Source organism: Rhynchophorus ferrugineus, unplaced genomic scaffold, assembly GCF_030347505.1.
Source record: "Rhynchophorus ferrugineus isolate W39M unplaced genomic scaffold, kcgeb_rfMv2 rfM14, whole genome shotgun sequence".
NCBI classification, from domain to species: domain Eukaryota; kingdom Metazoa; phylum Arthropoda; class Insecta; order Coleoptera; family Curculionidae; genus Rhynchophorus; species Rhynchophorus ferrugineus.
In genome coordinates this window covers 326,664-352,346 of record NW_027472593.1, presented here as the reverse complement: position 1 = coordinate 352,346, position 25,683 = coordinate 326,664, and the positions used below count along the sequence as shown (strand labels likewise).

The 25,683-nt window shown below is 32.3% G+C and overlaps 1 long non-coding RNA gene and 2 pseudogenes across 2 annotated transcripts; all 3 read right to left on the bottom strand.

Annotated features, from left to right (window-relative positions):
* Nucleotides 1-4,146: 4,146 nt before the first annotated feature.
* On the bottom strand, nucleotides 4,147-6,193 carry LOC143205690 (uncharacterized). Its single transcript, XR_013007855.1, has 2 exons — nucleotides 6,036-6,193; nucleotides 4,147-5,083 (listed from the first exon to the last, which is right to left on the bottom strand). It is a non-coding gene; the product is annotated as an uncharacterized LOC143205690 (long non-coding RNA).
* Nucleotides 6,194-7,442: 1,249 nt separating this feature from the next.
* LOC143205718 (eukaryotic translation elongation factor 2-like) lies at nucleotides 7,443-11,613 on the bottom strand (annotated as a pseudogene). Its single transcript, XR_013007873.1, has 6 exons — nucleotides 11,582-11,613; nucleotides 11,287-11,388; nucleotides 10,823-11,032; nucleotides 7,962-8,382; nucleotides 7,750-7,900; nucleotides 7,443-7,714 (listed from the first exon to the last, which is right to left on the bottom strand). The product of XR_013007873.1 is annotated as a eukaryotic translation elongation factor 2-like (transcript).
* A 234-nt stretch (nucleotides 11,614-11,847) lies between these two features.
* On the bottom strand, nucleotides 11,848-13,363 carry LOC143205717 (eukaryotic translation elongation factor 2-like; annotated as a pseudogene).
* Between the last annotated feature and the right edge of the window lie 12,320 nt (nucleotides 13,364-25,683).

The following is a 25,683-nucleotide window of genomic DNA, read 5'->3' as shown; positions in this document are numbered from 1 at the left end:
TAAAAATTTTTAACCAACAACTAATTTCAGCATGGACCTTTTTACAATGATTGAGTGCAAACGGATGACTTCTATCTTGATTTAAATTAACTATTCGTATATTCCCAGAATTTTTTATTTTTATTGCCGCTTCAGATTAAAAAGATATAGTCCGTATTCAATAATACAGTGCGTCAAAGTAGGTCGTTGTGGTAAATGAATCAAGTGAAATTTTCCATAATCACTAAGAGATGGGCTACAAGAAAATATAGATCGGTATTGTTAACCAATTACATAGAGGGCACCTGATGACTCATTCGCTAATCGAGGCAGACGTGGTATCGGGACCGAGCGATGGGAATGCCGAGATATACACATTTTGGATACTAAGGCCGACGCCTTGACCAGAAATCATATAGTTTCTTAGAGTCTCTCGAAGAGTCTTTTGCTGACGTAGTTGATATTCGATTGTTATTGTAATCACGGTTGCAACACCTAGTATATTGGCCATTATAATATTTGTTGAATATTTGTATTTTATTTACCGAGAAATAAAAGTATTTCATACAGGACATTGACGCCAATTCAGAGAGTTGTTGGCATTATAGGCAAGTTAACTCGGAAATTATTTGTTAGTAAACGCAAGAATAAGGTCTGTTATATATTTTTCCTGTACTATTATATATAGCTTAACATTCAAATAGTATCTATGTACTGTATAGTATGGACCAGACTTTGACAGATTGACTTGCCTTAACAATTATAATGTTATCACTTACCCCTAATTTTTAATTTAGATTAATTACATATCCAAACCATTCTAGCTTGTGCACTAGAAGCATCACATGAGGAAGTTTACCACGCCATACAGCATTTTTACGTTAATCCAGTTATTTCTAGCTTCTGTTCTGATAAGACGACAAGCATAGTTTCTACACAGTCTGATTTTACCACTTTTGAAAGGGATAATCCATCGGCTATTTTGTCACTGTCATTTTAATTCTTATTTAACTCACTGTTATAACCTCAGCACAGATGTTCTAGTCTTTAAAATGTTCATTATATTCTAACTTTATTTGTTTAAATAATAGGCCTTTATTCGACAAAAATACTACCTTATTGGTCCAACAGGTAAGACAAGGCAATGCGTTTTCAATCAACGAACTAAGGGAGAGTGTTCCGGAACCATTCGGAGGTGCGGCACGGGAACATATCGACAACGTGCAGTCGACCTAATATCATTTTGATCTTGAATGGAAGATGTTGAATGATATTTCCAACTTCTAGTGTCAGATTCCCGCCGAGTTAATTTGTTTAATTTTATGTATTCCTTTCACTTTCAAGGTCAACTTTTAAAAAAAGTATATGGATATAAGGGATAAATAAAATATAGATATTTTTTAACAGCTACTGAATAATACTATAGAATATACTATATAAATACTATAGAATTTTTTAATAAATCTTTTATTTTAATTAGTGTAGTGAAGCTAATCTTTTAAAGTTAACTACCAAATTTAATAGTTTATTAAAAATAATTAAAAGGCTTTATAATATTTATGGAATAATTTATGTAACTATCGATACATCGGAAGTTTTTCATCATCTCTAATTTATTTTTTAATCTTCCATATATGTAATCAATAAGAAAACATAAAATATTTTGACAAAAGAATTTGATAAACAATGTTTGCTACCTTGAAATATTTCAAAGACTAAGTGCATTTATTCACGTATAAACGTTTATAATTTAACTATTAACAATTTACATTAGTGTATATTTTAAAATATCTTAAAAACATAATACAGAAATTTAAACAATGGAGATATTAAGAGAGTAATGTATGACCAAAGAATTTAAAGATAATAAACCGATATTTTACAGTCCCAATGAAAAAGTTATTTGTCCATACAATAACTCACATCACATAAGAGTATCAAAGATGGAATTACATTTGAAGAAATGCAAAACTGCTAACAGCGGGAATATTGTACTAGTCCCTTGTGATTATAATACATGTCACCGTGTACCACCAGAAGAATTAAATGTAAGGTGTATTATTTATTAAAGAAAACCAATACAGTACTTTTTTTATACTAGTTACACCATAGTATCTGCCCGGATAAAAAGTGTATAGAATTGCAGCTAATAAAAGAAGGCAGTGAAGTTGAAAAGGTGGTAACACCTCTAGAACCTATTAAACTTGTACCAGTTGATGATAGTTGGGATAATGTAATTTATGATTTTAGAATATCCTAATAATCTATAAATATTATAATTCTTTTGTATTTTTAGTGTGAGGGCCCAACTTATATTGCAGAGCAATATTGTCTCGAACATAAAGTATTGAGACGTTTAGACACAGAGTCTGCTTTAAAGAGACGGAATTTTCGGAATTCTGAAAGACAGAGAATAGGACAACTTACAGACACTGCCGTATCCAATAAATCCAAATTGAATAGTTGTCAGGATCGTAAAAATGTAATATGAATTTTTGAGTTTTTCTTCAAAATTTGACTTGCTTTGATTGGTTTCTTTTTAGACAAACGTGCCACAAACACCAGTGGTTTCATCACATACAAAGACAAAACACTTGACACAAAAATGATGTAATAATGAAATTTGGAAAAGTCCAAAAGCTATATTATCCAAAGCAAATAAATTATGTTCTATTTTAAAATTTTATTATAAGCGTGCGATATTAAGTGTTTATGTGATTTATTGAAAATTCATTGTTTTATGTTATAAAAATGTACTTAATGTATGTTTAATAACTATATATGATTTACTTATGAAGTTGACAAGTATTTTTAGAGATAAATGATCTATTCCTTGTAAAATTTATTCGGTATTTTATTTTTTTATTGTTAACATATTCATTTTTTTTTATTACCTCGGTTATCTATCATTTGGTTTCTTGATATGCTAATAAGTAGAAGCCTTGTTGAGTACTAAGGTCTGCTTGCTTAGGATTAAAAATTAAATGCCTAAAAATTAGATAAATGTGTGTTATATTTTTTAAGCGCCAAAAGTGATAAGCTATAAAATACACGGTAAGATATTAAACACTAAATGTATTCAAATTATTTTTTGTCCTTCCGCTCAAAGTAATTTTATCAAAGAGGTTGGACAGTAGGAGGTAACAAGTGTTCGATTGTTTTACACAATGAAAATATATATTCTATTCTCAGATCTTGTTAGGCATAAAGTCATTAATTTAAGATGCGATTCAGAACACAAATACATAGAGCAACTGGAAAGAACATCGATATCTATTACAAATATATAGTTATATTTAGGAAAGTAAAGAGCTTGCAAAAGGGGCATACCTATGTGGGGTACTCCAACGATAAGAACAACCATTGCACGTGACAACAAATTAGCTGATGATATGAAGGGTATCAAAAACTGGGGGCCATCACGAGCGACGTTGCTATGAACGTTTACAGCCAGGCTGCCAGCACAGGAGTAGCCAACCAGTCGGTGGTCACCACAACAGACTTGGAAAGGTCTACATTACGGACGACAGTATGGAGGCAGCCAGCCCTCCATCACATCGGATGCATGCACTCTGACGAACAGGAAGTTTTTACGCCAGCAGTATAGAATAATTCAAAAATTAGGAATAAAGTTATCATCGTTTGATCAAAATATATAGATAATGTTTAAGTTAAATTCATAGTACCACCGAACTCCTGTCCGAGCAGGACGTGTATTATAAGGATCCTAAGAAAAAAAAAGAAAACAGAAAAAGAATCATTGAATATACCAGGCCATTAAGAGAATTTAAAATGGTGTCTGGCAGTCGGACCTCACCGAAGGAATAAACTGCTGGTCACCCCAAAAAGTAAAAAATTGATTTCACAGAAATTATAAAATACACAGTATGGAAAGTATAAAATGGAACTATATAGAAAAAATTATCAACAAGGTAAGAAATTTTAAAAGATCAAGTAGTTAAGAGTATGTCTCCATTATAGAAAAATCAGAATAACAACCACCATATTCCAAGAGCAGGCCGGAGTGAAGTTTTGCGAGGTCAGGGTGGCCGAATGTTAGACACAAATAATTGATTAGAGACGCCTATATGGTAAATGCGCTTTTATTCACGATTGCATAAATAAATGTTTTGCTGCCTTTAAATATAAATATGTAAAACACTACGAGGCAAAATCGAGTTAAAGCCTCACGGGCAGGATGAAGATTCCGGCATCTTAATTAATTCTGTGATGTGGCCATAACCGACTTATTCATAAAGTATAAATACAGAGCGGCTCAGCTGAATTCAGTATTTTAATTGCCCAATTACCTTCACCAAACCGGTTCTAAAAAATATTATAATGGATGCACATCGCTTGGAAAGTAATTTTAAAACTTTGTGTCATTTTTTATGGTCAGTCATTAGAACAAGTCATTTTTCCAAAAAATTTATTAATTAATTATAAAATCTATGACAAGAAATATAATAGTTTATTGATGAATTAACGTCTGAAATTTAAATACTAAAAACGTTGATAACATTAATTGAATTTTACGATTCATATGAATGCTATAAAAAGACAACTTAATAAACCTAACAAGTTCACGGTAAGATGGAATGTACTACCTTACTTCAGTTATCTGGTACCTTTATGGACTCATTCTTCTACCTACGCCCACCGCACATCTATCGGGTGGACCTTAAAAATGGACAAAACTGTCCTCTCAAGTTCACCGAACAGGGAATGATTCCAGAGAACGACGCCTTATTCCAGACCAGGCTCTAGCTTACGTGTATACCCAAATATATATTAAATTGCTCATCCTTTTTAACAGCTACAGTTCGTCGGATTGTAGCCTTCAACCAAAGTACTGTCAACCCCTACTGTCCAATTCCCCAATTCTCCTATAATTCGCTTTCTCCAGCAAGTTTGGATCCCCTCAAGTTGTTATATTTGGCAATTAAAAAGCAGATGCAGTCTGCCGTCTAATCTCTGACGAGAACATGGATCACGCCCTTTTTATTTGTACTGTAGAAAAAAATGGATTGTCATTGACGACGCGTTTACATTTTGTCCAAGTATTGACTGAGATCTGGAAAACTTTCTTTATTTTATGTGTATCCTGAAAAACAACAAAATAAAATATTAGATATGTTAAAAAAGAATGTCGTATATTAGTACAGTACTAACTTTTATAATAAATAAATGATCTGATAAATAATTATGTTTCCAGAAAAATTATAATATTAAAACGGAAAATTCAATAATAAAGCAGTTCGGTCAAATATTAGATACATGACTTATGGTATGGTTTTTGGTATATTTTTTAAACATATTAAACTTGAAGAAATATCTCCTAAAATTAAATTATAAATGCGAAACATTATAAATCATATCTTTCAACAAGCATGTTGAAACATTGTGAAAACCAGCCAATTAAATCTTTAGAAGAAATCAGGTATTTTTGAATAACTTTTAAGAAACATTTGTTAATATAATAATTTGTTAACGATTGTTAATGTCTTATTAGTTCCCCTATTCCAAATGGCCAAAAAGTAAGAATTCTTTAGAACCGAAAGTAATATACCATTAATATAACATATCTTGCGAATGTTACAACACATATAGTTGGACATATAATAATTGGGTGGATGCGCCTATATACTGAATCGGCTTATATATTGTTGAATAATTAAATCTTAAGAGTAGTTGCTTTGTATATAAAATCGTAAAAACGCTACGGCGCATGCTCGTGATAAAACCACCCGGACAAGATGAAGATCCCTCACTCTTGATTCATTTCTGTATTGTGGCTTTAACCGAGTTGTTTGTAAAGTATAAATATGCATGGACTAAGTTGTATCCAGTACTTTAATTGCTCAAACACCTACACCAAGTCGATTCTAGAGAATTATCTGAGAATGGATAGAAGTCCTAAATCAACCGGGATATAATTATATAAACAATTCAAAATTGCTACTTATCATACAATGCTGTATCATCTGGTGCCGCTTTCTGTGATATCGCACGTATTTCTAAGATGGAGTGAAAATTTAATTGTATAAAAGATTTACCTGAATTTCACACTGACAAACACGTTCAATGAGTCTGGGCTGGACGTCTGCCCAGACTGTTGACCTTTTAATAATATATTGACTAATAGGCAAGCATACAAGACAACATATGACGGGTTGTAGGAATGATCTAACCGCCACCATGATGGATTGCTTTGTTGCCCATTGGAATCCTGTAAATAGAATCACTACATAGTATAAAACAAAGTCGCCTTTTCTGTCCCTATATCCCTATGTGCGCTTAAATCTTTAAAACTATGCAACGGATTTTGATGCGGTTTTTTTCAATAGATAGAGTGATTCAAGAGGAAGGTTTATATGCATAATACATGCATAATATACTAAGGCAACATTGCTAATTTTAGAGGTTTCTAACGTGATGTCGTAAATTAACCTATTTATTTAGGCTTATTTAGCAATTAGCAAAAACGCTGCCTAACCTTACGAGTTAGATCAAATTAATGTACTACAGGTATTGTACACCATAAAAAGATCTACAAAAAAGTCCGCGATGGTATATGTTTATCTTTTAGGGATAACCCACATTAACCAATTTTATTGTTTACTTTTTATGTGAGAAAATGGCTTATTTACGAAGCTATTTTAAGCAATGCGGCATTAATCCTTATCAAATTAAGTACCTTAAATACAGTGTGCAATTAATATAGATCAATATGGTTCCTTACAACATGTAAATTAAACAAATATTTTCGGAGATATTACAAATTTAAAATTTGCGTTTAAAAATGTGTAATGTAATAAAAATTGTATGAATTTAGATATTCCAAAGATAGCAGGAAATCTTCATAGTAAGTATAGGGGAAGAGGAATTGTTTTACTCCAAATTTAATGCGTGCAGGCCAAGGGCAGTAATGAATGAACCAAAAATACTGGATCGATTTTTATCATGTTTTCATTGAGTGGCATAGGCATATATATTTTATGCCCGTGCAAAGTCGGAGCGGGCCGCTATGTTTTTATATACAACGTTCATATTTTTTCTGTAGTGTATTTAATTTAGTATCAGCATTGCACCCGTGCGAAGCCGGGGCGGGTCGCTAATTAAGAATAAAACTCACTCCATTAAATATGATTTGAAAAAATAAATTAAGAGGGCGTTGCCATTTTTTTGCTTATTAATTGGTATGATCTATAAACCAAAAGGCAGTGGAAGATTCATCTAGACAAAAACAGAAACATAATTAGTAACGTTGTTCTTAGTGTACAAGATACCAGACAGCACATTTGTTTCGAAATTTTCAGACGCCTGCAACTTTTCATTCAATACTCTATATAGTGCGTGTTTTATTTGTTCCAGAGTACGGAAGAAATAATTAAAAATTAAACCAAAAGAACTGTAAACTAACTCACCTAATATCTATCATTCTCTAATTATATATTGATCCAAATTATTTATGAGTATCCCACTAGCTGACTAGCATGTCGTTTCAATCCTTTTTAATCAATGTTATATTCACTGATGAGACTTCAAGCTTTTATATTGCAGAGCCTCATAAACTACATCTTTTAGACTACATGTTGATAGAAATCCAAACGGCATATATTTAAAAGCCTGGAAGCTAAAATACTTGTGCCAATATCTGTTGTATTTGTTTGGCGACTTTGACAGGTAGATCTGGTCAGATTCTTCGCTGACGGTTTCACGGTAAGATACAGTAATATACCGTAAGACGTAGTACAGTAAGACCCAGTAGGGTCGAATAAATTAACTTGAATGCTAGCATGATCCCCTCCAAGGCTTCCAGACAGATTGTGGAACTCTCCGGCACCGCCAATGATGTACTCGCCAGATTCTTCAATGACACATTATACTATAGGATCGGACTTGGCCAAACGTTTCAAACCTGAAGTCAAATGACACGGACCTTAGTGATAGTCACACAATAAAAGCGAATAATTCCGTACCTTCAACAGGTTTTTCTGAATGGGCCGGATTCTTCGGTTCAACAGCCACACATACTACGGAAGATAAGCTGAACTCCTTGATATTCAAGTTCTGCTTGTTTGTGAATGTGGTGATGATATCGGACTTAACCAAAAATTGATCCACTCGGAACAACCTATAAATGTTTCCAGATGGGACATCTTCCATGAGTTCTACATAACGACGCATCATTAGGATGGTTCCATGTATTGTCTGCTCGTTTAAATCTTCTTTCTTGATGCCACATATTTGGGTCTTACGATAGGGGCCTTCATGCCTTTGGCTAATTTACCGAAAAAGACAGGAAAAAAAGCGTGGAAACGACCTTTATGAGAAATTGGTACCATTTTAGACATATACATCGTCAGAGGACCGTTAGGATCATAGTTCGTAATACCTAAAAACAAAAAGCGAAGTATAGTAATTTGCATCTGCTAAAAAAATAATAAAAAATTGGTAATTATTGTTCAGTTTATACCAATCATTCACAGTGAATCAGCATAGAGTTGTAAACCACATATCGTCATGTACAAATATAACCTAAAATTTCACGCTTTTTAAACATCCATCCATGTGGACCTTCGTATAACATTTCCATTCTGTACTTCTGAACAGTTAATGGGGATGGCCAGTGAGGTAACATAGTTTCCGTTTGTACTCACAACTGAAATAACTCATTATTACAAAATTAAAAAATTGAAAAGATACTACAAGATTCTTTTTTCGATGTTTCCTACTTTAATTCGAAAATTCTTAATAAGTTGACTTTACCACAGAAATATATTTATATATGCATTATTTAAAATTTTAATTTTTGTTTAGTAAAATTAGTACAAAGTGAAGTAACACCAGAAATACTTCCATAATTAATTAATTTATTATACAAATAATTATTTAGGAATTTACATACCCATAACACAATCTATTACAACAAGAGCATCATCAGTTACACCAAGTGTACTACTGTGTCGGATTAAGTAACTTGAATTCTAGCATGAACCTCTTCCAAGGCCTTCAGATAGATTTCTAAGTGGAGCTCTCTGTCACCGGCAATGATGTTTTCGCTAGATTCTTCAATGACACATTGTACCATAAAATCAGACCTAGCCAGACGTTTCAAACCTTAAGACAAATGACACAGGCCTTAGTAATAATCACACAATAAAATCGAACATTTGCTTACCTTCTACATGTTTTGGAGAATCGGCCGGATTCCTGGGTTCCACAGCTACACATACTACGAGAGTTACGCCGAATTACATGACATTCAAGATCTGCATGTTTGTGAATGTGGTGATGGTATCGGGCTTAACCAAAAATTGATCCAGACCGAACAAAGTGCAAATATTTCCAGATGAAACATCTTCCATGGCTTCTAATAAAAACAGGACTAAAATCGTAGAAATAACCTTTATGAGAAGTGGGTACCATTTTAGACACATATCATCATAAGACCGTTAGGATAATAGTTCTTAATACCTAAAAACAAATAAAGCAAAGTATAGTCATTTGCAAATATTAAAAAAATTAAAAAAATTGGTAATTGTTGTTTAGTTTATACCAATCATTCACAGTGAATCATCCTAGAGTTGTAAACTACAAATCATCATGTACAAATATATACCAAAATTTAACGCGTTTTAAAAATCCATATAGGTGACACATACCAAGAGCGGCTTCATCATCAGGTCAAGATCAGGCAATCACTTTCCAGTCGTAAACAAATCGATGCTGGCGTACCTCAAGGTTCCCCGCTGGCCCCAGCCTTATTTAACCTCTTTATTTTAGATATGCCGAGAATAGAGCATACTGACGTCGCCTTTTACGCTGACGACACTGCTTTCTTCACGGCCGCCAGGTTCGAAGTTACAATTCATGAAGTTTACAGAAGCAGCTCGATCATGTGGTCAAGTGGTTCAAATTCTGGAGGTTGCAAATCAACCTCCTGAAAACCCAGGCCATCATTTTCCATAAGAAGCGTTACGCACTGCGCGTCTCGCAACTTAAGATCGACACCGCAATAATTCCATGGCTGGATAACGTCACGTACCTAGGTCATCACTTTGACCGGCGGTTCGGTTGCCATTCCCAAATCCAGAAAGCAATCCAAAAAGGTTCGGGGATAGCAAACCTGCTATCTTCTCTGATATGCCCTTCTAGCAGATTTCCCATCTCCATCAAATGCTTATTTTACAAGATGTTAATTCGGTCCGTACTCCTCTAAGGATCTAATGTTTACTTCAAGTTTGTTACACCCAACCAGGTCAAACGGCTTCAAGTTTTCCAAAATAAGCTCCTCAGGAGAATATTAAGCGCTCCATGATTTGTCAGAAATAATCAAATTCATAGGGAAACTGACACTCCAGAAATCAAGCACTTCATAACTCAATCATTCCACAAACAACAACTCAGCTCAAGTTCTTCAGAAAACGCGCTTGTTCGCGAGCTGGTCGACATGCTGGGAGCTTAGCACCGCGTCACCGCCAAGCTCTCCCCCTTTTCCAGGCTGAAACGAACTCATCCATCGCTACAGTCATAACTTTTGCCCCCATACGACAGTACCCAGTTGTGTGTTAACTCAGGTTTGCGAATCAATAGAATCGCCGGGCCCTCGTGCCCAATAACTGCTGCCCGATCAGCGGGTGCCATATCCCCAAATTTAATGCAGTAGCAGTAGTGATCCACAGGGGTCAACGGTGAGGCGGTTTCGGTTTACTGTATTGGTAAGCCCAGAGGCAGTCCCACAAAACCCGGTCAAACCTGTCACTCCAGGTCAAGTCTCCGCGACCAGGTATGCGTCATGCATTCCACCGCCTGGTTTTTAGGCCAGAACAAAAAAAAAGCGGCTTCATCATCATGTGGACCTTCGTATAACACTTTCATTCTGTATTTCAGAGCAGTTATTGGGGATGGTAAATGAACGGCAATCATCTGAAGCAAAGTCCCACTAGCAGGTAACCATGTCTGACTAAATTGTGTTAAATCCTTATCCTCGTCTTCATATTTCAAGTTAATGCGTAGAGTGGAGAGAAGGACTTCATATTCTTCTTTACTAAAATAAAAATTTTAGTTACACCCAAGAACTTCAAATATATAATGCATTCTCGATATAACAACTTGTCATCATAGGATATAAAGATAGAGGTAACATGAAAGCATTTAATACCTAGGCTTATAATTTTCATCCAATGCACTGCAAACAATATATTTATTTCCTAATAACTTCATAAAAGTTATTTTGTAAACTATATAGTGGCCTAATTGTGCTGGAAGAATTTTTTTTTAAATAATAAAATACATGATTACTTGCAGTTCATAATCAGGTCAAAAATTTTGTAGATGGGATTCAAGATGTACATGCAAAACAATATTTTGTTATCATTATCTTGTTTTTGGGTTGAAATATTCCTAATCCCATAGATTGTTAAACGTCAGAAAATGGGTATGGTCCATCTTGTTCATGAACAAGATTGGCGTAATACGTTCGTCGATAGCCTGACGTAACATAGTTTCCGTTTGTACACACCTGAATTAATTCATAATTACAACTTTATCCATAATTTATAGCGAATTAGCAGTATCAGTAGCACCAATCATTAACCAATGTCGGCCTGGGGCTGTTGGAGATGACATCACGATTAATTAAAAGATTGTAAAGACACCACAATGTTTCCTATTCTAACTCGGAAGTTCTTAATAAATTGTCTTTATAACAGAAATATATTTAGATATGCGTTATAGCTTCTGCATTGAATTGCATTGTGCATGTTTCTTTAGTAAAATTAATACAAAGTGAGGTAACATCAAAAATACATACATAATTATTTACTTTATTATACAAATAATTATTTAGGAATTTACTTACCTCTAATCCAGTATCTGTATTTCAGAGCAGTTACTGGCTATGGTAAGTGAACGACAATCATCTGAAGCAAAGTCTCACCAACAGGTAACCATGTCCGCCTAAATTGTTTTCCATCCTTATCCTTGTCTTCATATTTCAAGTTAGTGTACAGTGTGGAGAGAAGGCCTTCATATTCTTCTTTCCTAAAATACAAATGTTAGTTACACCCAAGAACTAAAAATATATAATGCATTCTGGATATAACAGCTTGTCACCATAGGGTATAAAGATAGAGGTAACATGAAAGAGTTTAAAACCTAGGCTTATAATTTTCTTCCAATGCACTGCCAACAATATATTTATTTCCCAATAACTTCATTAAAGTTATTTTGTAAACTATATAGAGGCCTAATTGTGCTGGAAGAATTTTTTTTTAATAATAAAACAGATGTTTACTTGCAGTTCATAATCAAGTCAAAAATTTTGTAGATGGATTCAAGATGTACATGTAAAACGATCTTTTGTGATTATTATTCTGTTTTTGGGTTGAAATATTTCTAACCCCACAGATTGTTAATCGTCAGAAAGTTTGGTAAAGTTATTCAGCATCCAACTGCAACTTCAAATGGGTACGGTCCATCTTGTTCATGAACAAGATTGGCTCAATACGTTCGTCGATAGCCTGACGTCACATAGTTTCCGGTTGCACACACACCTGCAAATAATTCATTATTACAAAATTGTTTCTAACTTAATTCATAATTTATAGCGAATTAGCAGCATCAGTAGCACCATTGATTAACCGATGACGGCCTAGGGCGGTTGGAGATGACATCACGATTAATTAAAAGATTGTAAAGACACTACAATGTTTCCTACTTCAATTCGGAAGTTCTTAATAAATTGTCTTTACCACAGAAATATATTTAGATATGCGTTATTGCATTTGCATTGAATTGCATTATGCATGTTCTTTAGTAAAATTAATACAAAGTGAAGTAACACCAAAAATACATACATAATTATTTAATTTATTATACAAATAATTATTTAGGAATTTACTTATCCGAAACACAATCTACTACAAGAGCACCATCAGTTATACGAAGGGCAGCAGTTACTTCAGAACGGAAATCTATGTGCCCAGAGGAACCAATCAAATTAATCAAGAAAACTTTCTACTCTTTTTCGCGTTAATCAAAATTATTTATGAAAAAAGTTAGTATTTTTGTTATAACAATTACCCAGCTTTATTTTAAAGAGATAAAGCTTCAGAATCACTAATCAAAATTATCAGATAAGTTCAGTGGTTTGTAAATTTCGTCGTTCAATATTTCAAAAGACTACATATTCTTAATATGCTTACGTTGATTTAATCGTAATAAATCTGTCTTGATAATTTTTTCCGGTGTCTGTAAAATGTATTTCTCAAACTTTGGCACCAGCAGTAATAACAGTTTTTGCTACTAAGGAGTCTATTAAAAATGATTTTCCTTTATCTACGTGAGCTATGACGGATATATTACTGATGTTTCGTTTTTTTGACCATCATGGCACAAATTTAATCTGCTGTAAAATTCACCTATATCAAAAATAAATGTCAAGAATTCGTAATGTTTAAAAACATAAAACAAATTTCTGTAATAATAGAAGAAAGCTCACACTATTGTTTGTATATTAAAATAAAGTTCAACCACCTGGTGTATTTTATGCTATTGATTTAAAATGAAATTTTCTTGTAGTTATTAAACTAAGTGTCAATCCCATGTATATTCTTATCATATTTGAAATAACTGGAGTAATAAAAATAATATAATTCGCAATTTTATAATGGAAATCTATTAAAAATAACTTATTGTTAACTAATTCACAAATATGTAAACATTTAAACTACACAGTTATTATATATAGTTACTACTTAGTTACTATATATATTATATACATTCTGCATTTCATACTATTATGTAATGTTCAAAATCGAAGCAGTCCAACTAACAATCCATTTAAATCCAAATTAAAACGAAGCAACACAACACCCGGTAGATATTTTAATTCAAATTATTATCTTTCCTTCTTAATTTTTAAGCAGATCTGCAGTAAACTGCAAACAGTGCGGATCAAAAGTTCCAACAGATAATGTATTTTGGGGCATTTCAATAGCGATGAGACGTAATTTCACATTTCATGTTCCAGGAAATTGCGAAAAGTTACAAATGTAAATTGTGCTGCTCTCTCTGTTATATCTCTTCGTGGTATATTGTATTCCTTTTAGTATTTTGTAGAAAATTGTCTATCTGTAGTCATGTCTGTGTAGTTGTTTGTTTATTACGAGATAAAGCCAAAAGCATTTTTGAGTATAACCCTTGTTTTTTGATCGAAAGACCCTCATAATCAATATCTCAAGCATATCAACATATTTTTCACTCTTTTTACATCAATACATCTTAGGAAAACGAAATAGAGGAAGATTTTGACGTTTTTAAAACATTTTTTGTATTTTTCCGCCATCTATATTAATACTAATCGTCTATATTAACATACTTCAGACCTATCATAGTTTTCGGAATATAAATAGGTCATACCTTATTTCCAATCCATCAGTAGTTTTATATATTTTAAAATTGGTTTTACTGATCACATTCCAGTCTATGACGATATCTAATTCCTGGAGTAAAGCCTTATCATGTACAACAAATATATAAAAATATTAATTGGGCCGCCCGTAAAACTCCCGTAAGTTCACAGGTGCCGACATTGAATACCCTCTTTGTTCCTCGACTTGAAAACATCTGCATCATAAGCTTTATGTCTGTCGATTCCTCGGAAATTTGTTGTTTGTAGGATGTTTCTGCACCACTGTCATCATTATAATGAAATGCTATGTCTTGTTATCACACAACAGAGTAGGAATAGGGAATTTACGGAGATTTCTTTTGTTCTATAGTAGAACAATTAGTATTATTAATTTAAAATTTTTTAACCGACAATTAATTTCCGACAGAAGGAAGAAGGTGGGACGGTGCTTTGAACTTGCTTAAAATTCTTTTCTTTCTTAATTTAAATTAACTATTCGTATATTCCCAGAATTTTTTATTTCTATTGCCGCTTCAGATTAAAAAGACATAGTCCCTATTCAATGATACTGAATACAGTGCATCAAAATATGTCGTTGTGGTAAATGAATCAAGTGAAATTTTCCATAATCACTAAGAGATGGACCGTAAAAAAATATAGATCGGCATTGTTGACCAATTACATAGAGGGCACCTAATGACTCATTCGCTAATCGAGGTGGACGTGGTAACGGGTCCGAACGATGGGAATGCTGAGATGTACACTTTTGGATACAAAGGACGACGCCTTGACCGGAAATCATATAGTTTCTTAGAGTCTCTCGAAGGGTATCTTACTGACGTAGTTGATATACGATTGTTATTGTAATCACCGATGCAACCCCTAGTATATTATCAAGATAGTGACCATTATAATGTTTGTTGAATATTTGTATTTTAATTACCAATAAATAGAAATAGTATTTCTTACAGGACATTGACACCATATCAGAGAATGGTTGCATTATAGGCAAGTTAACTCGGAGATTATTTATAGCTAACCCAAGAATAAGGTCTACTACATTCTTTCCCTCTACTATTATATATAGCTTGACATTCAAATAGTAACAATGTACCGGAATTTGATAGATTGACTTGCCTTAACAATTATAATGTTATCACTTACCCCTAATTTGTAGTTTAGATTTTTGACAAACAAATTATGACTTCATGATTGACGGCACAGCTTGTGCATTAGAAGCATCAGATGAGGAAGTTTACCACGCCATACAGCATTTTTACGCTAATTCAGTTATTTCTAGCTTCTATTATGATTAGACGATAAGCAAAGTTCCTACACAGTCTGATTTTACCATTTTGACGGGGATGGTCCAGAGGCTATTTTATCACTTTGACCACTTATGTTAATAGAGTAATTCTTATTTAACTCACTATTACAACCTCAGCACAAATGTTATAGTCTTTGAAATGTTCATTATATTCTAACGACACACACTTGACAGGATAAGAATCCCACTTCTGATGTTAGTAATTAAGATAAAAGGCCGTTTTTTGTTTAAATAAAAGGCCTTTAATCGACCACAATACTAGTTTATTGGTCCGACAGGTCAGACAAGACAATGTGTTTCGATCAGCGAACTAACGGAGACTGTTTTGGACACAACCGGATAGAAACACAGGTCAAACTATTTTGTTAAATAAGAGTAGGACAGGAAGTTTGGTAGGTGTGGGTTTTAGCCCTATGGCAGAGTCGTTATTCCCTTGGTGGATCCAATTCAGTACATCTTGTTCTTGAAATAATATATTTTAGTTTTAATCCCTAAATAATTCAAATGCTATAAAAATTCAAAAGGTTAATAAATAATCGTTTAAATAACAAAGCCGGTATGGCTAAATCAGTAGGCAACAATGATATTGCCAGAATTGAAAGAAACATCAGCCTTCTTCATTCCTTCAGAAACCTTCATTTCTAAAATTCGGATAGCACACCATTGAATATCCGCATCCTTTACATCACTATCAGTGATCTAAAGCACGTTTCATTTCGAATTAGGTACAACTGAGAGGATTTTCTCAATCATGCACAAATTTTTGCAGAATATTACCAATGTCTCTAAATAAATGTATATCTGAACGAATTATTGCTCTCATAAACATATTAAATTAGATCAATTTTAAATTCGACGATTCATTTATACTATAAAAAGAATAACATATTTTTCAGAATATATCTCTAGATTAAATAGAGGTTAGGTTAGTTTATTCAGTAATTTGTAATGTCACAATTGCAAACTTAGGCAAGACTCGCAAATTTCTTCAAATGTTTTTAAATTAAAAAGGTCCTATATAAAACAACACAATTTAAAATATAAACTCTTATACCTAAAAAATCATATACTTAATATGCCTGTAATAATTTATTTGTTTATATTAAGTTAATAGAGCATACAAATTGCATATAGAACTAATACTAATTTAAAGACAACAATCTTATAACAATTTGACAGTTGCCATGGTATCATAAAACATTCTCCATAGATTACTTGATATATATTATTCGCAATTGAAATGTGATATACTGTCACATCAATAAGACGTATATGATACAGCTACAGCACTAGTAATATATATATTTTTAAGGAAAACTGTAAAAACATATACTGAACGTTAACGGGTGTTTTTTTAATAATATGTTATTATCTTATTATATTTTTCCGAACAATTTATAACGAACAAAAAATATTTCTATGTAATTTATTGAAATCGGATTTAAAATCAAGTAGCTTGTGGGGAGTTGTGTAAATATTTAATTGTGACAGTGACAGAAGGTAGTATATAAGTAGAGATTATAAGAGTAGTGTACTTTTTAAGTATATAAAAAGAGTGTTAATTGAAATAATATAAGTAAAAAGTGAAATGTCGAATAAAAAAGTTTATATAATTAAATTGGCATCAATTAACTCAGCGAACCGACAAAATATGAATAACGAATTAAGCCGACATGTTGTCCTAGACGCAGTGAGTAAGACCGAAACGTTACCAGAATTGCAAGAAGCATCATGTTCTCCAGTTGTAAAATTTGGATGGCACACAATAGACCTGCAGCATTTGCCTTACATCATTGTCGGTGATTTAAAATATGTCTCCGTTAGAATTATAAAACATAGGTTGTGTAATAATTTTACGAAGTTTTCACCAGAAGTCCACCAGTGTTTTCAAGTAAACTATGATCCTCTGAATAAATGGGAAGCGTGTTTATTTAATGAGATTAATTTGCAACATTGCGATGGTCAATTTGGAAAACTTCTATTCATAGGTGGCAGAGATACGAAGATGTTGTTGGAGGACTTTCTGCACATGTATGATTTTCTCAAATTCTGCGCTAGAATTATGTTGGCTTTAAGTAATGACATGCACAATGAGATAAACAAGGATTCCTGCGGATTTCTACAAATTGATGAAAACAAATTTGTACCCTTTGTGGTAAGAAATGGCGAAAAATATTCACCGATGTTCTGTTTCGAAGGAACCTGCTGGCAGCTGAAAGACAAGTTCGTGAAGGTCACCAAATGGGAGTTAACTTATTTGCGGTTTTTGTTTAGGCTTCAGGGTCTAGAGAAAGAAGATGTTCAACTAAATTCTTGTGATTTAGTGAATATTGTGGATGTTAGCCAATATTTTGATCATCAAGAAAGCTTCATTCCCAAATGGCCCGTTGCAGATTGCACTTGGATGAGTGTAGGCAGTCAAATGAATGGAAATGTTAAATAAAAGAAAAATTTTTAGTCAGTAACATTCCAAATTTTATTATAAGTTTTATAGGCTGTTAAATTAGTATTAAGGTCACTAATATTTTTCTTATAAGAAATTAAAATTTTTTGTTCTATTATGTGAAATTTGTTTTTTCATCAATAAACGTACTATGTTAATTACTGCTTATTATTTTTGAACAAATTATAGTGGTCCATAAAACCTGCTCGGATGAATGTTCATATAGCCTTAAGTTTCTCTGAGGTTATGTTTAGATTTCGGGTTAGATTCAATTATTCGGTTTTTTTCAATTACAGAGTTGAAATATCAACTATGGTATTTTATTTATCATTAAGTGAGATAGTTAGAGTTAGAGGTGGTTTTGAACAACTGTGAATTCTTACAATTTATAAAACCTCAAGTAGATGGATGACTCATTTGATAACAGCTGTTGGTAAGTTATATCTAAAATTAACTACAGATTCGTCATCGCCACTGTCATCTACTCGTTTGAACGAGGAATATAGCTGACTACAAATTACTTACAAATATATAACTTGAAAACAAAATCAAAATAATCGGTATTTCAAAAACATTGATGATATAACAACAATGGCTTATTTTTGTTCATTTGTACGTTTATTTTTTCTTGTATATACTGGTATTTTGTTTATAGTAATATAACATAGCATAGAAGGTAAATAGTGATAAAAAAAAGAGAAATATCATATACAATAAGGATTATTATTAATAAAAAAAACGTTATAATTATGAATGGTTAAATATTTGGGCTAAGTTATATTTATCAAAACCATTAAAACAAACGCAAAAATTAACATATGTTTATAACGAAATATTTTAAAATTAACAAAGCACTATATAATATAACACACCAACATGGACATAATATTAAATAATAAATAATCATTAACTTATAGAATTTTCTTATTCCTTGTGGAATAGTGTCCAATGGGTCCTTCAAAATATAAACTCGAGCTCCTAAAATATTCGCAATAAAATTTGTAAACAGAATATAGAAATGAATAAAATCACCTTTATAACAACAATACTAATTTAACATAACAATAACTTTATAATTATTTGACAGTTGTTATGATGCAATAAAACACCGATCCCAATGATAACTTGATATATTTACTAATATTTATATTGTCACCGTGACAGCAATATAATTTAAATGACGTTATTACTGTCACTATAATAATTATGGTTATTTTTATATATAAGCATATAAATTAATACATTTAAATTGGTAAGGTATCTTTTTGAATAATACACCAATGCTCTATTAATATTTTTATCAGTAGTTATAATAAGTTTGAAGTCAGCGTCATCTGTCGTTAAAATATTGAAATATTTGAGCACTAGTTAGGAATCACTATTGGGTCTAGTATGAGTGTATCATTTCCCATCACATCATAATACAAATTGTCCAATTTTTTTTAACTTAGATGATGATTCATAAATAAATTTATATAACAAATAATATTTTAAGGTATATCAAAATAATTGAAAAATTGGGTGTAATTAGTATGTAAAAATATATATGAGTTGAAATGAAATAACAAAAATAACTTCTAATTTGGATTTTTTCAGTTCTTCTGTAATATAACCGATATTTATAATCATTCATCTAGCATCAATCATTAATGAACTTCAGACTAGGTAAGATTTACCACGGATACAAGTGTAAAAGTACATGTCCCAATTTAAAGCACAAATATCAAAATCAAATAGGTCCCGGTCGCTCTTTCTCATTTCTTTCCATAGCGTTTTCACGTTGTTGTTCTCAAACTTCCACTCTTTTGTAGCATAGTAACTTAACATATCTACAATTTGATTTATCTTCTTGTAATTCTCTCTGGCTCTACAACATAATATAGACATTTTCAAATAATGTTTTACATATATTTCAGATATTTTTGGGTTTATATTGGGTTGACAAGAAAATAATTACATATGTATGTACATAGTATGTACAACACTGAACGTCTCTTTTTTACTAAATAGTGTTTATCTGTTCCCCACGGTCCTAGAGATGATTTCAGAAGAAATCCGGTCTTACCCAGCTTGGTTACTGGCGCGGCTTATCGCAGTCACAGATTTTCTTTTTCGTATTAACAATCAAAAACATAAATTTACCCAGCAGGATTCGAAACTGCTACTATCGCAACAGTAAGAGGGCCTTCCTGTCGCCCTTGACCACTGTGCCAACCAAGACGGCCCTTTAGATTTTGTTTATGGCGTGAAGAATTCACAATCAAGATATACATAGCTCGATATCTCTGAAGACAAAAATCTTCTCAGAATGAAGTTTTTGTAGGACAATTAAATGCTGAGGTTAAATGGTTAAACTTTTGGAAGTTGCAATTCAACCCAAAGAAAACCCAGGCCGTTATAATCCACAGAAAATCCTGTATCCTCTCACGTGTAGAAAAAGCAAATTGTCTCTAATAATTATGGTTCTGCTATATAAGACATACTCCTTTATTTAGACGGGTTAAAGTAGTCTAAGTATATCGGCCATGAAGAGGCGAAAAAATTTAGAAATAGCGGAGAAAAAAATTTGAGCGCCTCATATACAGAATTATTCAAATACATTAGTGCAAAGGTTCAAAAGGAATTTTTCACTCATCCCTTTTCAAAAATTCACCGCAGTATAATCGCAAAATTCCTATACCAAATCCTTATCATCACTAAACAGGCGTTCCACATCAACAAGGACTTTAATCAGCAGACCAAACAGGATTCCAAGAAAAGCAGAGTTCATTAAGTAAATTAAAGGTTCCTAAGGCCTTGAAAAGGGAACGAAAAATGGAAAATGCACAAATGTTTGTCTATAATATCTAAGTTAATTATTCTATGTTAATTATCCGTACAAATTCGTTCAATTTGCTTTTTAAAGACTAACCATATCATATGAGAAGCCGTAGAGATATTGCAGGCAACTGATTCTATGGTATAGATATAAGAGTCTTCAGATCACACGTGGAGGTCGCGGGTTCGATTCCCGGTGGGAACAACGACTTTTCGTGGGTGTTCTAGTTTGGTTAATGCCTCTAATGTCAGATCAGTTAGGTTAGGTAGCGGACCCCGGTGCCTGAAGCATTTCTTATTTTCAATCATTGTTCCTTTATTCGTATATTTCCTCAAACAGACTGCAACTTTACTTGGAATGCCCATTGTAATACTTAATATAATAACTGCCTAATTTATTCAGCAAATATCTAACACCAAAAAGAGAAAAATATAATGTTTTTAACAAGAAAATTAATCCGACTTCAAAAAATAAATAAGGAACACAGACAAGGTTATTGTTTATTTTTATTTAGTTATTACAACGATTATTATGTACATATTTCAAATATTCTTTTTGCAATGGTTAAGTAGAAATGGATGACTTTGCAATGATGACAGAACTGGAAGAAGGCTGGTGCTTTTATTAACTTAAATTAACTTTTCATATATTCCCAGAATTTTTCAATGATGCTGCATACAGTGCATCAAAATAGGTCGTTGTGGTAAATGAATCTAGTGAAATTTTCCATAATCACTAAGAGATGGACCGTAAGAAAATATAGATCGGCATTGTTGACCAATTACATAGAGGGCACCTAATGACTCATTCGCTAATCGAAGCGGACGTGGTAACGGGTCGGAACGATGGGAATGCTGAGATGTACATTTTTCAGATACAAAGGACGACGCCTTGACCGGAATTCATATAGGTCCTTAGAGTCTCTCGAAGAGTATCTTGCTGACGTAGTTGATATACGATTGTTATTCTAATCACCGATGCAACCCCTAGTATATTATCAAGATAGTGACCATTAAAATGTTTGTTGAATATTTATATTTTATTTATCAAGAAATAAAATTATTTCTTACAGGACATTAACACCATATCAGAGAGTGGTTGCATTATAGGCAAGTTAACTCGGAGATTATTTATAGCAAAACCCAAGAATAAGGTCAATTACATTCTTTCCCTGTACTATTATATATAGCTTGACATTCAAATACTAACAATGTACCGGAATTTGATAGATTCACTTGTCTTAACAATTATAATGTTATCACTAACCCCTAATTTGTAGTTTAGATTTTTGACAAACAAATTTTGACATCATAGTTGACGGCACAGCTCGTGCACTAGAAGTATCAGATGAGGAAGTTTATCACGCCATATAGCATTTTTTCGCTAATTCAGTTATTTCTAGCTTCTGTTCTGATTAGACGATAAGCAAAGTTCCTACACAGTCTGACTTTACCATTTTAACGGGGATGGTCCATTGGCTATTTTATCACTGTCACCACTTATGTTAATAGAGTAATTCTTATTTAACTCACTATTACAACCTTAGCACAAATGTTATAGTATTTGAAATGTTCGTTATATTCTAAACACACACACTTGACAGGATAAATAGAAGGCCTTTATTCGACCACAATACTAGTTTATTGGTCCGAAAGGTAAGGCAAGGCAATATGTTTCAATCAACGAACTAACGGAAACTGTTCTGGAAACTACCGGATAGAAACACAGACGTACCTAATATTACCAAATTAAAACGGTCGGAGGCGTCGCCAATTATGCTCTCCAAACTATTATGTTAAATACGAGTAGGGCAGGAAGTTCCGTAGGTGGGTGTTTTGGTAACATTTTGCGAATATATGGAAATTTATGGAAATTTTGGCGAAATGTTTCGCCACGTCCAAAATGTAGATGTCGCTACCTTTAACACATTTCTTGTTTTATTCGCTATGCTAAGAGCCGCGACGGAATCTGATTCGTTTATTTCGTTCTATGGTTTGTTTATTTTGCACCCCATTTTTAATGCGCCCTATGTAGAGAACAGTGTGGTCAGCTTTTATTAACGGTTATAGATTAAATTATTATTTTATTTTATTACTAGGTAGAAGTCCGTAGTTGAAATGCATTCCCGTTCTAGGAAGTGTTGTGTGTCCGGATGCACAGATAGTGAGGAAATGCATCATCATTTTCCGTTAAAAAAGCGATCCTTAAGAAATGATTAGAAAACTTTAAAAATCCTAAACTGGTTGGTTAAACATGAAGCAGATTTATTATCGTTACCACATGAAATATTTGTGTGATACATTTAAACCTTCCTTTAAGTACTTATGAACAATTAGTGAGGGTGAAAATAATACCACGAGCCTAGAACATGTACAAATGGAAGAGGATCAAAATCAAAATTATATCGAAGGTAAATTGAAGAAGTCAGTCACATCTCTGTTCATAATTGTTACCATTAATTTCAAAACTGTCTTACTATATTTGTAGTGCCTATTTCTATCATTCCAGGCCTACAACCAGGGTGTTCGAAACAAGTATCATCGACACTTGAACAAACTCCAGAAGGTAATGGTAAAGTTTGTATTCATTCAGCCAGTATCCCCCTTTCTGCTCATTCTTACTGGTAGTTACTTGACTATAAATTCAGTCCAGATGTTCCTATAACAGCAAACAAAATTTTACGTTGTACCGTAGTGTATATCTCAGGTTATTTAGTATAACTTTTAAAAAAAGAAATGAAACATGATTTTAGTTTACATACAATTATGAATAAATCAGTAGACCCACAAATTGAGACTGATTTTATAGAGACAAGACAATATATCCTGTCCCAAAATCTACCAAAATTGTTTTAATATACAAGTAGTCAGTAGGTCTTTGAGCTATATCTTAAATTATTCAGCGATTTTGCCTTGTCGATAATATAACAAAATTTTTGTCAAATGTTTAAAAAAAAGTAAATTAAAACTCCTTCAATTGTACATTCCATAATGATCTTTAGGATAAAATATTAAAAGTACTGACGGAAAGATGAAAGAGATAATTTTATTTTGCTATGCACCAATGTTTTTTGCTTATGGTTTATATTTATGTATATAATATTTATATTTTATAGATATATATTTTTTATATTATATTTATATTTTTAGATAAATTTACATTATAAATTCATATTTATTGTTATATATAATATATATATATATATATATATATATATATATATATATATATATATATATATATATATATATATTTAATTGAATTTAATTTAATAAATTTATTTCAGAAAAAAATTGTTTTTTATTTAAATTTCACGCCAAGGCTGTTACGTGCATTTCGCTTTGTGTTCTTAGTGGGGAAAAGTGCGCTTCTTCGAATGCAAACGATAATTTTTTTTAACAAAATTATCACTTAATTAGTCTTTTTTATAATTTTAGATAGTTTAATTTACGATTGTATTGAAATATAGTTTATTTAGTTTATTTAGTTTTTTATTGAAATATTTAGTTTATATTATTGTATACACTAATTTTTTCTATATATATTGCTTTGTTTTATATTATAATAGTAGAATTAAGTAATTATATAAGAAAATCAAATTGCTATGGAAAGACAAAACATGGAACAAAAGAAGCTTTTCTATTTTGAAAACTGTACGAAGTTGTATACCTGCTCTAATTTGAATGTCCATATCAAGAGACTTTCCTGCTGAATCTTACAATAATTTTATGTTTTAGAAAAAATATCTGCATTAAATCTGAAGGGTGTATTCATTTTTAAATATTTTACTTGCGAAAATAAATATAGCAGCAAACAAATATTGAAACAGCGTGGATCCAAAACAAAGCATCCTGCTATTAATGAAGATACCAAAGTAACAAAAATACTATACACATGTAAGTTATGCGAGCATACTACAATGTAAGCGAATCTTCTAATGAATCATTTACAGTCAACTCATAACTTAAACGTTGAGGAGTTGTTGAAATTTAATACCTTTAAAGAAATTCAAATATGGGAAGATGATATGGAGCAAGCACCAATCTCGTGTCAAGAGAGAAGAAGCTATATTTCTTTATATTGTGCTAGCACAATATTTCTGGGTCCAAGGAAGTTCAAGGAAGAAACAAGATAAATACACATTGCCTAGCTAGTATTAAATTAGAACAAAGGTGAAGAATATGAAGTAGAATTCACCAAAACATATTTTGGACATGAAAATACCTAAATACTAAATACTCCTGCAGCTCACGAAAACAAATAGAAAATAAATTGTAACCAAATGAGCAGCTAAAATACCATTTAATGTTATAAAGGATGATGTAAGAGACGATGTGGATATTACTAGTGTAAGAAGAATAGATTTAGTGACTCATAAAGAGTTACAAAACATAAAAGCAGCTTATGGTTTTGAATCCACAGCTAATAGAAATGAAAATGACGCCATAAGTGTAGAACCATGGGCAAATGAGTTGAAAGATACAGGATGTATACTGTTATATAACCCAGAAGGTGGATATATGGACGTCTACCTCAATTAGAAAGAAGATGATAAATTTGCAGTTATTGGCCAATGTTACCACGATCTTAGTGAGTCCATATAAATTAGACCCTTAACAAATAGTGCAGAGAAAATCGATGAAGTGGATGCAACACAAATAACATAACATTATCCTATTGTCTTTTATATTTAAATA